At 47.3% G+C, this 17,303-nt stretch overlaps 1 protein-coding gene across 4 annotated transcripts in view; it reads right to left on the bottom strand.

Annotated features, from left to right (window-relative positions):
- The window catches only part of LOC138296832 (beta-1,3-galactosyltransferase 2-like), a 131,754-nt gene extending 114,859 nt beyond the window's left edge, over positions 1-16,895 (bottom strand). For 3 of the 4 annotated variants that reach the window (XM_069236297.1, XM_069236293.1, XM_069236298.1), the window contains exon 1: positions 14,929-15,105. The gene's annotated coding sequence lies outside the window, so the exon portion shown is untranslated. Of the gene's footprint in view, positions 1-14,928; positions 15,106-16,655 lie in introns of those variants that run through there. The other variant, XM_069236295.1, reaches the window with a different exon arrangement.
- Positions 16,896-17,303: the final 408 nt, after the last annotated feature.

Here is a 17,303-nt window from a genome sequence, read left to right as displayed (position 1 = left end):
CAAATTTTGCATAATATTCCGCTAAACCTAAAAAGGATCTTAGCTGGTCTTTGTTCGATGGGTTCGGTGCTTTTTCGATCGCTTCCAGTAAGTTCGTTTTTGGTTTTATACCGTCACCCGATACCGTATGACCTAAATACTCAACACTTCTACATTCAAATTTACACTTCTTCATTTCTACTGTTAATCCTGCTTCTTCCAATACAGCACACACCTTCCTCATTACCACATTATGTTCCTCCACATTTTCTGCCCACACCAATACATCATCTTGGAAGAACTTTACATTACCAATATCTCCTAATAAATCTTGCATGATCCTCTGGAACACCGCCGAGGCCGATGCCAGACCAAATGGCATGCGTATAAATCTGAACGCCCCTTCAGGAGTTATGAAAGATGTTAGATGTCTTGAATCTGGATGTAACATGATCTGGTGGTAAGCATTTGATAGATCAAGGGTGGAAAAAATCTCAACACCCTGGATACTAACCAGCAATTTGTTAATGTTTGGTATCGGGTGCCTATCTATCCAAATGTTTTCATTAAGATCCCTTAAGTCCACACACATATGAATTTTGCCATTCGGTTTGCGCGCCAACACCACTGGACTCAGCCATTCTGAGGACTCCACTTCTTCTGTTACTTCCATTTCCAGCAATCTTTTCAACTCACTCCTCAACGCTTCCCTTAACACTACAGGAACAGCTCTTACTTTATGCACCTTGGGTACAGCTCCTTCCTTCAGTACGATTTTATGTTGGAATCTTCGCAAACACCCTAATTTCTCACCAAACAACATAGGGAATTCTAGCTTCCACTTGTTCGACTTCTCATCTTCACTCTCCACAGTTAACACTTTCTCTTCTGCATTTGGATTTAGTATAACACCCAAAGTCTTCTGTTCGCCCCAACCTAATAAACACTTTCCACTTTCAACCACATAAATATCACTCGAGATTCTTTTCCGCTTGAATTCTATCCCTCCTCGGAAGTAACCAACTACAGGTATTTTGTTTCCTCCATAGCCCATCAGATTCACTTTAGCTTCACACAATTTCACTTCACCTATTCTTGCCCAAGTCACTTTATCAATTAACGTATGCGGGGAACATGAAACCGCCCACATACTCACCGGTATTCCATTCAATTCCACCACACATTTGGGTGGTCTGTAGTCATTATTCCCTAACATCAACACAGCACCATCCTCAGCTGTACCATCTAAGGTTCCCCCTTGCAGCATCAGCACTTCCACCCGTTCATCTCTTTCGCATCCCCCCAACGAAGTTCCCTCACACAAACAATTCACAGACTTCTTGTCTCCTTCTTTCTTTTGATTACATACTTTGGAAAAGTGTCCTATTTTGTTACATCTGAAACATTTGCTGTTGCTAGCTGGACAATTCGTCGCAAATGCTAAATGTTTTATGCTACCACATCTATACCACTTTCTTTTTCCAGCTTTCATACTATCGCTTTCACACTTAATTTTGTCTACTTCTTGGACAGTTATGTCGGTTTCATCCACACTATTTCTTTTCTCCAATTCCCTGATGTATTTAGAAGTTGCTTCTATACGTCTTGCTGCAGACAATGCCTCATCTAATGATGGATCCCTTAGAGATAATAACTTTTCCTGTATTTTCCTATCCTTAGTATGGCTTATTAGCTGATCACGTATTATCTCTTCGTGTAAATCCTTAAATCTACATGTGTTGGCCAGTGATCGTAGTGCTCATACATACTGATCAATCGTTTCACTTGGCGATTGAGTTCTCGAGAAAAATCTATGCCGTTCTACAACTATACTCAATTTTCTGCAATAATGCTCTTCTAATGCTGTCATAGTTCTTACATATATGTCATTATTCTCATCCTCTTCATCCGAGCCATCACCATTAGCCTCCAATACCTCGTTACTGGGTAGTGCTTTCAATACCTTCCTCCCCTGAACACCTAAATTATGTTTAAGTAAAGCTAATTTCCTTTTGGCAGTGAAAATGGCCCCACCCAGCGCTTCCAGGTACGTTTCAAACGCTTCACGCCAATCCTCCCAAGGCATACTGGGCTCACCCGGCATACTCAAAAATGTTGGAGGTGGCATTATTGACTGCATGTTTGTTTTTTGTTTTTTCACACTGCTTAGTTTCTCTTATTATAACACGTTTAAACTGAGTCTTGCAAATAAAGTTATATGCTGTTCAGTGTTTCTAAAATATAACTATATATAGCATGGTATATGCGTAAATACCAATCCTTCCTTCTTCTGCCGCGTTTAAAGAAAAGTCACCCACTTCAGGGTATTCAACAGTAAATGGTTTTACATTACTCCCAACCCGCTGGATTGTCCATCTACAGTTTACTGGTATAACTTGATGTGCCTTCTTAATGTGCTTTCTTGACTTCCTGCTTTTCCCACAACTTGAAATCCGCTTGCGTGTTGCTACGCAAGTGTTTCTTTCCGTCTTGTATCCTCGTTGCCCATGGAGACGCTGGACGCAATACGCAGTGAAGACGCTAGATGAGAGCGCTCACGTGCGTACGTCACCGCGTGCACTCTCGCAGAGATAGCAACCAGCACTGCGTGATCACGCGACCCACACGACCGCGCGAACCAACCAACGGTCGAAGAAAAGGTAGAAAATATAATCTCTTTCCTTCCTTTTATTTTTCCGCCTGCACGTTACTGTCTTCCGTAATCATAGATTATGCACTTCTCTGGTAACCGCTCTGCCCTCCTTCAATCGCTCCGCCCTCCTTCATAAACAAGCCAGAGTCTCTTCACCGTACCTTCAGAGGATCGCGTATTTGGGCAGATGAAAGCTTATCCTTTACATGGTCGGTTCGCATTGGGTCACTGCACAAACAGAGTCCAAGTTGGTCGTCCACATACATTCACAACGACGCTTCTGCGGCAAGCTTACCAGTACCACCAGGGTTGGTTAATTGAGCCATCCTCGTCGCCACTGAAAAGACACTTCGGTGTCGTTGCTCATTTAAACAAGATGTACTTTTATTTCCAAGTTCAAGTAACACATTCAACCCTGGCAGGCTCTTCCACCAACTGCCACCCAACCGCTCCCAACATTCTGGCTCCTTCATCCCATCACTAGGCAACATCTAGTTGCCACATTCTACTACAATACAACAAATTGGGGTTACCCGACCAGGCCTGAGAGTGTTCCAGGGCTATGTTGCATCTGCTGGTAAGAGTACTGGGGCTAAACACTTGCTGACTGTAGTGCCTGGGTGGAAAAATACATCCAATACCCAATCCTTATTTACTTTTAGGGCGCATTGATAACAGGCTTACGTAAACTAGACAGTAGGTTACTGCCCTTCCATTTCTGGTGCTTTGTAGCAGTTGTAAGATCTTCTTAGAGTATCTTGTTGGTCAAATGGGTGTGATTCCTGATATTTATATGGTTCCCTCATTTTAATTGCTTGATTTTGCTCGCAAGGAAGTGTCACTCCTAGTCCTTGAATGTCACTCATAATTACACTAAGATTCTGAAAATGTCACACATAGGCCACCTGAAACCTTGGCAGCTATGGGCATGTTGTAGCCAAGACTAACAACTGGGGTTCTGGCCGTAGATGGGGGTATCGTCCTACCTTTATGAGGTGGGGGATGCAGTATGTCGGTAGGGTGCTCATGTGACTGCTTGCCAGCAGCGTAGTGGCTGATCCCTGCGTGCTTAAGTTGTGGTGTGTACTGGCGGCCATCTTGGATTGTAGCTGGAGGTGTAATCCCAGCTCACCCTCCTGACAAGCTGTGCCATTCTTGGGCAAATCATAGATCTGTGGTGTTAAACTCCCATCGACCAGATGATAGCGTTCGCCCCCCCCCCCCCCCCCCCCCAGCAAGGAATGAGTTTGACTAGCAGGTGGCACCTGACTCCCACATGGTAGCGTCCGCCCCCAACAAGGAATAAGCTTGACCAGCAGGTGGCACCAGACCAGTACTTAATTTGAGTTGGTGTTTGCGGTGCGGTGCGGGCACAGGCACTTATTTTTGAGGGCCAGCACTTATTTTTTTGCATCAGGCATTTACTGGGAGCAAAAGACAACAAGCATTTACAATGCCACGGGTCTCGCATTTCTCCGAGTTAGAGCTATTAGTAGTTGTAAACTCCCAACCGGACTTTTCTTGCCACATTAAATGGAAAAAAAGAGCGCGATCGTGCTGCTAGGGTTCACTTGTAGTGAAACCTATCTGCAAAAGTGCAATTATCTACGTAACTGGCAAAAGTGCAATTAACTATGTAACAGGGTCGATGTCATGCAAAGCGCTCGACTTCTGGCAAGCGAGAACGCGCTGCGAAAAAAGATAAAAAGTAGTCCACAAACCGGATGGAAAACAGCGAGCCTTGCATGTTTTCAGTACTTGGTCGCTGTGCTCGAGGAGGGCTAACCACTGGAAAAGGCATGACGTATGCGTGCCTTCCACTAATGAAAGCAAGCAGATTTTAAAAGGCAAGCCCACGAACCAATGAAAGACACTGACATGACATGGACGGGGCTTCGAGCCCTTTCCTAACTACTAAAGCGTCTCGCAAACGATATGCATGCGCAAGCGCATGCGACGCAGGCTCGACTCTAACAATGTGAAATACGGAAAAGCATTTCAAAGGGAGAAAGCTGTAAGTGTGAGTTGAAGGGACAGGGAGTGGCTGCAAATGGATTGAAGAGGCCCGAGATGGCTTAAGGATTACGCTGCCTCAGTATTCTGTGCTCGCATCTAAATGCAACAGCCGCCGCCTGTTTCATAGAGCTTTGGGCACCGGCACATTTTGATTTACAAATTAACCACTGCACCCGACTCTCACAGACCTGCCCTGTATGGGCGAGGATGGTGCTAGGTAACACCATTTGTAACTCACCTGGGTGGTGATTCAGCCTCTGTAACCGAGATCATGGTGAGCCCAAGCGTTGCTGCATATTATAGCACGCTGCTAAACGGGGATGTGCACCCAACGGATGCCTTTGTAACCCTGAATTCATACGTTGCAATTGCGTCCTACATGACTCATCCTCTCATTCTTCTGATGCCGATAACGCGAGGTCATTTGGGTTGACACATGTCGACCACTTTTATCACCACCCCATGAGTAAAAAAACGGAAGCCTCGAAGCAAGTTCAATCATGTAGCGCTTCATTATCTGCCTTTTCTAAGCGCTATAAACCACACGTTACTATTACTCAATCTAATGCCCCTCAGTGTGCCGACCTGGGAAAGATGGGGGGCTGCGCCTCGAGACCTGCGGGTCACAGCAGATATCAGGCGCGAGGGTTAACACTTGACAGGTCCCTTCATGGCCAATATTGATACAATATGGGGACGCTGAAGCCGGTGTGCAGGAATGATATTTTTCATAAAGTGAAGCGTGTAAAGGTGCAAATGAAACTCTCCGGGGTGAGAGGCCGGGTGACGGGGTACGGTGGCACTTGGGGCGCACCGATTTTAATATCAACAGGTGCCGGAGTGAGGTCGAAAGAAGAAGGTGCACGAAGCAAGGGGGGCACAGACCCTGGAGCAAACCGGCATTGGCAAAGCCAGCCTCGGCAAACTGGCGCAATGGATATGATTATTCTACGTTTATGCAAGCACGTGGCGCAAAAAAGAATACAATTAGAATGTACCGTCAATTAAACGCTGTTGCAATACGCTTGCAATAACATTTTTACTTAAAAAAAAACTTTCACTAATGGGACGGGCTTACGAGTGCTTTATTTATTTATTTATTTTTTAATAACAACCCTTTCGGCTGTGCCAAACATTTTATTATCATTATTTGCCAATGAGACAAGAAGAGCCCCCCTTCTCCCAGCTAAAGCACTCCAATCACAGAGAGCGCAAAGTTACAACTCACTTTATAACGCCAACCTCACAAAGGGACTGAAAATAGATAACCGTCTAGCTCACACTGGATGTGCAGACTGTATTTATGAGCAGTGCTCATGGGTGTCGCCTATGGGGACCTATTGACTTTGTCAGTCGGGTGGGGGTGGTGAGTGGAAGTGGATGTTGGGGTTAGTGAAAGGACGGGAGGTTGGGGGTGGGGAGCATGACTGTGAAAAATAAGGTGCTATGATGCAGCCAGCGTTGCCCGCAGGGTCGGCTTTATGGGAGTGCGGCTGGTGCAGTCGCACTGGGCGCTGAACTGTAGGGGGCACTGACGTCAGGGGGGGCGCTGCAAAACCTGCTGCAGAGGTCCTTGTCAGTGGCGTAACTATACTTGAGGGGGCCCTGTGCAAAGTACCAGGAGCCCCCGCCCTCTACCTAGTCAGGGGCCTGCCACCCCTGCTGTACAGTGAGCTGTGCTGAGGGGGGCCCCTGGAGGTCCCACATCCCCGACACCACAGGAGTTGCTGGGGCCTTTGTTATGCTACTGTTCCTTGTCCAGCTTTCAGGCAGCAGTAAAAATGTTAAGACAATGCTTGTGGTTAATGTTCCTGCTAGAGAAAGGGATAGACTTTTGTGTATTGTCAGTTTTGAGTCAAAGTAGCTCAGAGGGTTAATACACCTGCTGAAAAGAACCGAGCTGTATTGAATGTGGATAGCTGAGTGGATTACTGCTTTTGTCACAGAGATTCTACTGTTACCACAGTTCATATAATGCATCTCTAACATAGGACCGTGACTGTTACAAACTCTCATCAAAGAGCTGCATGCAAACTGCATAAAATAGGTTAGGAAGTTATGTTTTCCCCCCGTCTCTCATTATCTATTCCTAGTGTTGCTTAAAAAGGATTCTTATTAGTAAAGCCAGACTTCACCAGCGCTTTAAAACAAATGAAATGTATGTGAGAGAGGGCTATGGAAAGATGAGGGGCACCTTTGCCGGGTGGTAGTGAGGGAATCCGAGGGGGAGGTCATTGGGAGGGCCAAAGAAAGGTTTTTGCAGCGCTAAAACCTGCCCTAGTGACCCTCCGTCGCATGTAAAAAACCCCACAAAAAAGCGCTCCACGGAAATGATTTTGGTGAAGTGACTTGGTCACTTTCCCTCTGGTCTGTGCTGAGACACTGCTGTTCATCCTGTGCCCTGACTGAGTCTGGGTGAAAACACCCCTCCCCCGTTAACTGGCTGCGGTTTCTTGTTTTATTTCAGTGCATGCAAATATTGTGCTTGAATAGAAAGTTGGGATTGAAAGCTGGCAGCAAATGACTCTTCCTGTTGTTTCTTAGGGCTGCCAATAAGGGATACAACTCAATTTAAAGGTGATCAGTTTATCAACCCTTGTGAAAATGCTATTCAGCAAGTTAGATACAAATGATACAAAATATATAGGGCACTGGGAATGTCTGACCTCCGATTTCAGCGGTAGCTGACTGAATGAGGTCAAATGTGATGTGAGGTAGGGACCTATGTAAAAATGCAGATGCTGACACCTAGCAACATTAACAAATGCAGGGCAAGTGAATATCACAAGAGCGAGGAATATTCGGAAGCAATCTAATAAACTTTGCTGCATGAACTAGTATTGTTTCCTCGTGAGCTGTGATAGGGGAAACGTTGATCGTATGGCTACCAAGCCACCTGCTTGCAGGGTGGCACCAACTGCTCTAGGGAAAGCGCACTGGAGGTGACCTTGGTTCGATGCAATATGTTATGAGCAGGGCCACTGGAATTATACGGTAGGAGAGGGCCAAATTATGCAGCAAGGTGGAGCAAATTATGCATCAAGAAAAGGCAAATTATGCAGCATAATGTGGCACATTTTGTAATAGTATTACTTAATTATTTCATCATTTTTAGGGTCGAGCCTGCGTTGCATGCGCTCGTGCATGCGTATCGCAGCAAGACTCTTTTGTATTTAGAAAAGGGCTCGGAGCCCTGTCAACTTCACGTCAGTGTTTTTTATTGGTTCGTGGGCTTCCCTAATAAAATCTGCTTGCTTTCATTAGTCGAAGGCACGCATATGACATGCCTTTTCCGGTAGCTAGCCCTCCTCGAGCGCAGCGACCAAGTACAGAAAACATGCGAGGCTCGCTGTTTTCCATCGGGCTCGTGGACTTCTTTTTCTCTAATTTACGAGCGCGATCTCGCTTGGCAGAAGTTGAGCGCTTTAGATAGTTGATTGCACTTTTTCGGGTTATGTACATAAATGCACTTTTGCCCGATAGGTGAAAAGTCGGGTTAGGAGTTTACAACGAGATCAGCTCTAACATGAGCAAACACGAGACCCGTTGCATTGTAAATGCTTGTTAAACTTGATACCACTGTATGGGCATGGGTTGCACCTCATTAGTACCAGTTTAACCCCCAAATAGTGCAATAAGCCACAGAACTATGACTAGTCCAGCTTTGCAAACAGCCCTCTACTGCACGGCAAGACGTTTGCTGCATTTTGAGTAACTTTTGAGCCGTCTGAACTAGAAACAATTTTTTTTGTTAAAATCTGCAGATTATGCGGCAGATGATGGAATGTGTGGCAAATGTGGCAAATCTATATTTAAGCAAAAATTGCAGCAGCTGCACAATCGCATAGTTCCAGTGGCCCTGGTGATGAGGAATGCACGCAGTTGTACCATGCACGCAGTTCAACAAAACCTGCTTAGCCTGTGACATTCTCACAGTATTAAGATTAAGGCAGCTTTGGCGCCGCTCCCTTTCGAAGAGATTACTTGTTCACAACCACTTCACTTAGACTCTCAGTTTTTAGAAATCTGTGTGGTTTGATATTTATTTATTTATTAAGAAGTGCTTTGCAACGCTACACGATGGCTAAGTTGCTACAGTGCACAAGAAAACATACAAAGCACAACAATAAAAATGACAAAAAAGAAAGTCAAATTGAATAAGAGTCCAGCCTGTTGTAATGGACTTTGTCTATTCTCACACTTCTTCAATGCTTCATGTTGGGGACGCGTTTCTCAACTTTGAGTACCACACCAACGTGATGCTATTTTGCAGACTCGTTGGGTGTAAAGCACTGATGAAAAGTTGCTCTACGATCCAACAGAAAGCCACAAAACATTGGAAGGATCTTCAGACTGAGGTTAGACATTTATTTGTTCTGGAGACTGAAAAGTTTGATTTCCCGCATTAAAAGTACTGAAGTTCTGCAAAGAAAGAGCAGTATGTTAATCACAGCAGCGAATGGCCAGCAGAGAGACACTAATCAAAGGTCATTAATTTGCACTTGGTCCTTGCGCTTGGAAAGAAAGGGAAATAAGGCATGATAAGAGCTGCCCAATGAGAAGGCAGCGAAGAAGAGTGACAATGATGTCAACAAATGGTAAGCAGTGGGCGGGCTCCAAGCCCTTTATTAGACACAAGAGCTTCGCAAGCGAGAGTGCATGCTCTCGCAGGCTCAACCTCAAAATGAAAGGCACGCGCTTTTGAACCAGCTTTGTCACGAAGAGTAAGGAACTATTTTTAGGTGGATGTGAACATTGGACACAGGCTTTCTGCTCCCGCTCAAACTAAGTGGTAAAGTGGGCTGACCCATTGTCCCATACCGTGTGTTGTGGTGGTAAAAAGCAAAACGTGGATGATAATTAAATAGACCAATTAATGAAGTGCGCTGACCAAAATCCCTTCTTTGTTAATCATGTACAGATATTTTTAAAAAAACAATAGTCTGGCCAGACACCTCAAACTGCCTCGAAGGCCAGAACTAAAAACGGGGCACAGTACATGGTTGACTTGTAAGAGATAGCCCTGGACCTTGGCGCTGCTGGACCTGCTGGACCAGTGCTAGCTAAGCCCCAGAAATGCTGCATTGTGAATTCTGATGAGGGCAGGACAGAGACTAGCGCTTGCTGCACAGAGTGCACCTCCCTTTCCCTTACTGTTTCTGCAAGCTTGTCCAGCATTTGAGGTGTCTGTCTCTCATCATGTAAAGAGCTAGTGTGGGATGCTAAATGTTTTCATTGCAGGAAGACACGGGCTGGAAAGCAGCCTTTGAAGCCTGAAGACTGTAGCTGAACCTCCTCAGAGCAGATCATACATCCAGAGACGTTTCAGCCCTACGACAGACAGGCAGGAGGGAGCCTTCAGCAGGCTGCGCAGTCCCAGCCCTGACACTGTGAACAAAAGCTGTGCAGCGGAGGTGTGAGCGGCCAGCGTTTGTTAACATGGTAACAGGTGGAAGAGCTGCAGCTGGAAGGTGTCAGCACAATGCTGCCTTAGCAACACACTTACCTTTACAGGCACCGACATAGAGGAGGAATGTGAGTTCCTGCAGGGAAGAGGTCGAATACAGCAGGGACTCTGTGTAAAATTGGCAGCCACCTCACTCCTGTTCAGTACAGACACTGACTCTAGGCCTAAACTTCTCAGCTACTAATCATTTACTCCAGGTGTGCCACTTTAATTAATTCAGATCATTACAAACAAGAGTACAACACCCAGAATGCATCAGGGTGTACAAGAGTCTAGGGCTAGACACAGAGTCTGTAATAAACTCCAAGGACGTGGTCACCCTTGCCATAAACCAGCAGAGGAATAGACTTAAACCAGCACAGGAGGGACCCCGGCAGGTGCCTGCCCTAAAGCATTTGCCAGACCGACTGAATGCCAGAAAGGGGGCATAGAGCAAACACGATTTGCCCAGGGTCAAACAATGTGGTCAAGCAAAGGAGTAGCCGGAACAATAAAATACTACCCCGCACTGTGAGCCACATGGAACGAAATGTCCTTGCAAAGTGAGCGATCCCGACCCTTTTTATTAAGGAGCTGAGAGCATTGTTGTGATTTGAATAGATTGTGGCCAAAAACTGAAACAACAGCATCAACTTCTTTCTTTGATTTACTCTTTCCTTTTTCCCCTCTCCATTTTTCTTTTCTAATTTCTATTCATTTATTTCCTCCCTTTTGTTTCTTCTCTCATTTCGTGTTTCCATCTTTATTTTGTTCTTTTCTTGCAGGTGTCTTTCGAGTTTTCTGTCCTTGTTTACATTAATGTTTACTTTTCCTTCCTTCTTTCTATCTTTCCTTTCTTTAGTTCCATTCTCACATTCTTGTTCCTTCCTTTCTTCCTATCATCCTCCTGCCCTTCTGTAGGAGGCTGGCCTGGCTTATAGTGGGTACCTTGTGGTACTTACAACTTGTGCCAGGTCGAGTTATTCCTTATTAGTAGAATAGAGGTGTTTATAGCAGCACAGGCTGATAGAAGGTAGCTATGTCAAAGCAGCTTAGGCTGAACTAGGAGACATGCAAAGCTCCTACTATACCACTTATATCATATAGCACAATATCATAAGAAAACCCAATACTCAGAGTTACTAAAAATAAAGGTACTTTATTTTAGTGAGAATATGCCAAAAGTATCTCAGAGGATATACTCCCTTAGGAGGTAAGTAATGTACACAAATGATATGTACACAAACCCAAAACAGGTAAGTGACAGTAAGAAAAGTAGTGGAAACAATGTAGAATCACAATAGGATGCAATAGGTAGACATAGGCCTAGGGGCAACACAAACCATATACTCCAAAAGTGGAATGTGAATCACAAATGGACCCCAGGCCTATGGGAAGTTATAGAGGATCGCTGGGACTGTAAGAAAACAGTAAGGGTGTCCAAAATACCCCACCCCAAGACCCTGCAAAGTAGGAGTAAAGTTACCCTACTACCCCAGAAAGACAGTATAGTCGAGATAGGGGATTCTGCAAGAACCACAACTGCTACCAAAGCACTGAAAATGGATTCCTGGACCTGAGGACCTGTAAAGGAAGGGGACCAAGTCCAAGAGTCATGCAATTGTCCAGGGGGGGCAGGAGCCCACTAAACCCCGGATGAAGGTGCAAAAGGGCTGCCTCCGGGTGGAAGAAGCCAAAGATTCTCTAACAACGGAAGGTGCCAGGAACGTCTCCTTTGGTCAGAAGATGTCCCACGGCGTGCTAGAGTATGCAGAGTTGTTTCCATGCAAAAATACCACAAACGAGCCTTGCTAGCTGCAAGAGTCGCGGTTGAGTATTTTGGGTGCTGCTGGGGCCCAGGAAGGACCAGGATGTCACCCCTTGGAGGAGGAGACAGAAGGGGCACTCAGCAACTCAGAGAGCCCCCACAGGAGCAGGCAGCACCTGCAGAAGTACCAGAACAGGCACTTAGAAGACCTGAGGACAGCGGTCGACTCAGAGTCACAAAGGAGGGTCCCACGACGTCGGAGTCCAACTCAGCGAGTTGTGCAATGCAGGACGGAGTGCTGGGGATCCAGGCTAGGCTGTGCACAAAGGAAGTCCTGGAAAAGTGCACAGAAGCCAGAGAAGCTGCAAATCATGCAGTACACAGGTTTGCTGTCTGGCGTGGGGAGGCAAGGACTTACTTCCACCAAATTTTGACAGAAGGGCCACTGGACTGTGGGAGACACTTGGACCCAGCTCCTGTGTTCCAGGGACCACGCTCGTCAGGATTAGAGGGGACCCAGAGGACCGGTGATGCAGAAGTTTGGTGCCTGCGTTGGCAGGGGGAAGATTCCGTCGACCCACGGGAGATTTCTTCTTGGCTTCCAGTGCTGGGTGAAGGCAGACAGCCCTCAGAGCATGCACCACCAGGAAACAGTCAGGAAAGCCGGCAGGATGAGGCGCTACAATGTTGCTGGTAGTCGTCTTGCTACTTTGTTGCGGTTTTTGCAGGCGTCCTGGAGCAGTCAGCGGTCGATCCTTGGCAGAAGTCAAAGAGGGAAGTGCAGAGGAACTCTGGTGAGCTCTTGCATTCGTTATTTGAGGAATAGCCCAGATGAGAGACCCTAACTAGCCAAAAATTGAGGTTTGGCTACTGAGAAAGGAGGCTTGGCTACTGAAAGAGGTAAGCACCTATCAGGAGGGGTCTCTGACGTCACCTGCTGGCACTGGCCACTCAGAGCTGTCCATTGTGCCCCAACACCTCTGAATCCAAGATGGCAGAGATCTGGGACACACTGGAGGAGCACTGGGCACCTCCGCTGGGAGGTGCGGGTCAGGGGAGTGGTCACTCCCCTTTCCTTTGTCCAGTTTTGTGCCAGAGCAGGGCTGGGGGATCCCTGAACTGGTGTAGACTGGCTTATGCAGAGATGGGCACCATCTGTGCCCATCAAAGCATTTCCAGAGGCAGGGGGAGGCTACTCCTCCCCAGCCCTTCACACCTATTTCCAAAGGGAGAGGGTGTAACACCCTCTCTCAGAGGAAATCCTTTTTTCTGCCTTCCTGGGACTTGGCTGCCCAGACCCCAGGAGGGCAGAAACCTGTCTGAGGGGTTGGCAGCAGCAGCTGCAGTGGAAACCCCGGAAAGGCAGTTTGGCAGTACCCGGGTTCTGGGCTAGAGACCCGGGGATGCATGGAATTGTCCCCCCAATACCAGAATGGTATTGGGGGGACAATTCCATGATCCTAGACATGTTACATGGCCATGTTCGGAGTTACCATTGTGATGCTACATATAGGTAGTGACCTATATGTAGTGCATGCGTGTAATGGTGTCCCCGCACTCACAAAGTCCGGAGAATTTGCCCTGAACAATGTGGGGGCACCTTGGCTAGTTCAGGGTGCCCACACACTAAGTAACTTGGCACCTAACCTTCACCAAGTGAGGGTTAGATATATAGGTGACTTATAAGTTACTTATGTGCAGTGAAAAATGGCTGTGAAATAACGTGGATGTTATTTCACTCAGGCTGCAGTGGCAGTCCTGTGTAAGAATTGTCTGAGCTCCCTATGGGTGGCAAAAGAAATGCTGCAGCCCATAGGGATCTCCTGGAAACCCAACACACTGGGTACCTAGGTACCATATACTAGGGAATTATAAGGGTGTTTCAGTGTGCCAATGAGAATTGGTGAAGATAGTCACTAGACCGGAAGTGACAATTGTGAAAAGCAGAGAGAGCATAAACACTGAGGTTCTGGTTAGCAGAGCCTCAGTGATACAGTTAGGCACCACACAGGGAACACATACAGGGCACACACTATGAACACTGGGTCCTGCCTGGCAGGATCCCAGTGACACATGGGCAAAAACAAACATACATACAGTGAAAATGGGGGTAACATGCCATGCAAGATGGTACTTTCCTACACCTTCCTTTGCCCCTTCTCTTGTCTCTCTTTCTTCTTGAATTCCTCCCATTTGCTAATTCTTTATTTCCTTTCCCCGCCCTAACACCAGTCTCTAATTTCTTCTTTCCATTATTTCATTCTATTTTCTGCTTTCCTTTCTCTCCTCCTATTTTTATTTAGTTTGTTCTTCCTTTTTTCTTCCTGCTGCCCTTTTTCCAAGTTTCATTATTTTCCCTTCCATTCTTTTATCCTTTCCGTCCTTCTCTCATTCTCTCCATTCCCTTTTTGTGCCTACGTCCCATCCTGCTTCCTTTTAAGTTTCCTCCTTTTATTATTTGTATTCTGCTTCCCTTCCTTCAAGCTAATTTGTAATGTTTGCCTCTAATTTTTGTCTTTTATATTCAAATCATTTCTTCTCCCTTCTGTGTCAATTTTCTGCTTTTTGGAATTCCTCCCCCCGCGCCCCGCCCGCAGTCACCGTAATTCATTCTTCTGGAGTTTATAGGTCTTTCCTTCTGCAAGTACCTGAAGCCGGAGATAAAAGATGAGAAGGGCTGTAAAACAATTTCATCTGCCCCAGGCACCCCGCTTAAACTGCCATGGGGGGCTTCGCTACGCCCTTGTGGCAGGTGACCAGGCGGCCCGGACTTGACGGGACACTCCCAGTTTTTCACCAGTTGTTCCGGCAGATTTTTGGGACATTTATTTAGCTCATGTCCCAGTTTTTAGAGAGGGTCGACTGAAAGCGGTGGGCGATGGATTGTTGTAGTTTTCCAAAGCAGATGTAGTCGGTGTTATAGGAGGCATTATACTGGGGAGAGGATGTGGTAACGGCCAGAGCTGCGACCTTGGAGGTGCGGAACCAAGTTCGAGTCTCAGCATCAGCTGAACATCCTGTGATTCTGGGCCAATCACTGATTATATGAAAAATATGCATACTGACCTTAAAACTGCATTTCATTTATGTTCTTAGTGTCTCCTCTGTAATCCTGTGCTGATGAGCCACGTCTGTGCGCGGTGGGCTGAAGTAAAAGTGTAGTCCTTCTTCTGCTTTTGTGAAATGTCCCGGTCTTTGGCTTTAAAACTCAGGTCACCCTGCCCCTGTGTGAAGTGAGAGGCACTGCTGTGAAGACAGAAAGAACCACACATCACTGTCTAGGGCTCTTACCCTGGGCGTGGGGCGCCTCCCACCCGGACTCACAGGCAGGGTGTGTTTTGTTCAGGTTCAGTTGCTTCTCACACACCTGCCAGCACCTCTTCACCTCTCAGTGGTGTAACAAAGGCCCCCTGCGATGAGGGCGTGGGGGAACTCCAGGTGGCCCCCTCAGCACAGTACCCTGGCCTGACAGCCCCTGAGTGAGTTCGGAGGGGGGGCCGTTCATGTACCCTGCAATGGGGGGAGCCTCAGGTTTCGTTGGGGCCCTGACACTACCCCAGTCCCCCACCCCTTGGACTGCCTGAGGAGAGCTCGAAGCGTGCAGTGAACATCAACAGAGCTCACTGAAGCACGCTGTACCGGGGTTGTATATGTCAAACAACGCCAAATAAACTAAACTGCCATTAAAGGGCGTGCAGGATGCTTATTTCGGAGCTAGAAATGCCTCCGAGATGGCCACGGTAGGCAGGGAAGCGGGTCAGAGAGGTTGCAGCGGCCCTTCACGGCGCTAGCCAATGTTTAGGGCTTTTTCAAGACAATTAATTGCACAAAATGAGAAGATTTTGGAGTTAATCGCAAAACGTGTGAACAACTTCTTAATTCAACACACGACACGACGAATTGTCATGCAGAGTGTCACTCCTTCGACACTGAGATGTCACGCACGAGTACATCGAAAACTAGAGGCGAAGGCGGAAGAGCTACTGAAAGCTCCAGGCGTCGCAACTATGCGGGCGCTACATACTAGAAAAAAAACCGGTTTAACCGTTTGACCGGTTCCTTCTGGGCCCAAGGCGGCCGTTAGGCCCCCTTGGTGGGGGGGAGGGGGGTGGGGTGGGGGCTGAGAGGAGGACTTTGCTTGAACGGCTCTAAAACGATCCCTTTTAATCAGTACTCGACGGAGTAGCGCTATAAAGCGCTATAAAGTGACCTATTAATGTCAACGCTTCCACTTGGGAAAGAAATACACTTTTTTTCAGTTTTGAAGAGACTTTGACATTTATTGCACGATTTACACAGCAAACATTTTCAGGGCTCGGCTCGCACGGGCTCTAAGAGCCAAGCCAGACCTTTAGTTCGCCCTGTTCGGGGTCTCCCAGTGAATTTGTGGGCTCACCCACTCTAGTGGTAACTAACATCAGTGCTTTATTTGTAAAATAAAAAAACTACTGGTGGTCAAAGCGCTGCTCAGTCACCCATGACTGGCGCTATATAATGTCAGAGGACAAATAGTAGAGGTGCGCATTCCCGCAGCCACTCCAGGCCTCTTCAGTTCACTGCCAGGCACTCCCTGCCCCTTATTTCACTCTTACAGGTTTCTGTCTCCCTTGGGGGCGCATTTTCTGTATTTCTCTTCTACAGTCTTTTTTCCCCCCTATGTTGGTCTCTGGAGATGTGTAATATGCAGAAATAAGTGCCTGTACCCCTCCTCCTCCGGCTCAAATTAAGCCCTGGGTAGGGCGCGCAGAGGAGTGGACACACTCGGCTGACAGGTGCGCTTCTGAGGTACTCACCGTTGTCTGTCACTCGCCAGCGCTCCCGAGGAGAGGCCGCTGTCACTAGCAGATCACAAGCGAAGGAGAAACACGGGCTTTGCTGCTGTGGCCGGTGGCATCTGGGCATCACCCTGCACTTGTCAGAGGTACAAAGGGCACAGCAGAGACGACGCCTTTGCGCCTCCTCCCCCGCCCTGGGCACCTTGCTTCCTTGTGCAGTTCATCGTGTAAAAATAAAAAAAAATGCTTCCTTTTCCCGATACTAAGAATTACCTCCCGTCCCTCCCTCGCCTTCCTTTAAACCAATGAGGCTTCCTGCCTCCCACTAGACCCTCCCTTCCCCTTTTAACCCCCCCCCCACCCCTACCCCCTCCTGTTCTTTTTGTCTAGCCCACGCTAGACTTTCCCTTTTCACTTACCTTCACGGCGGGGCCTGGAGGTCGTCGTTGGATGCACTCCTCGGGAAGCGGAGCTCCGCGAGGTGTGCTTCGGCCGGGCGCGTCTTTTCTGAGCAGGCGGGCTGCTCGTAGGACGCGTCCTGGGAGGCGGCTGACAGGGTCAGCCGGCTCTTGGTGGCTGGGGCGTTAAGTTCCGTTTTTTCTTCGCCGCGGAGCCGCGGAGGGATGCCGAAGAGTGTTTTTTGGTTTCTGTGCGGGTAAGACGGGC

This window comes from Pleurodeles waltl, chromosome 5, assembly GCF_031143425.1.
Source record: "Pleurodeles waltl isolate 20211129_DDA chromosome 5, aPleWal1.hap1.20221129, whole genome shotgun sequence".
Lineage (NCBI taxonomy): Eukaryota > Metazoa > Chordata > Amphibia > Caudata > Salamandridae > Pleurodeles > Pleurodeles waltl.
This window is presented reverse-complemented; position numbering and strand designations above follow the sequence as displayed.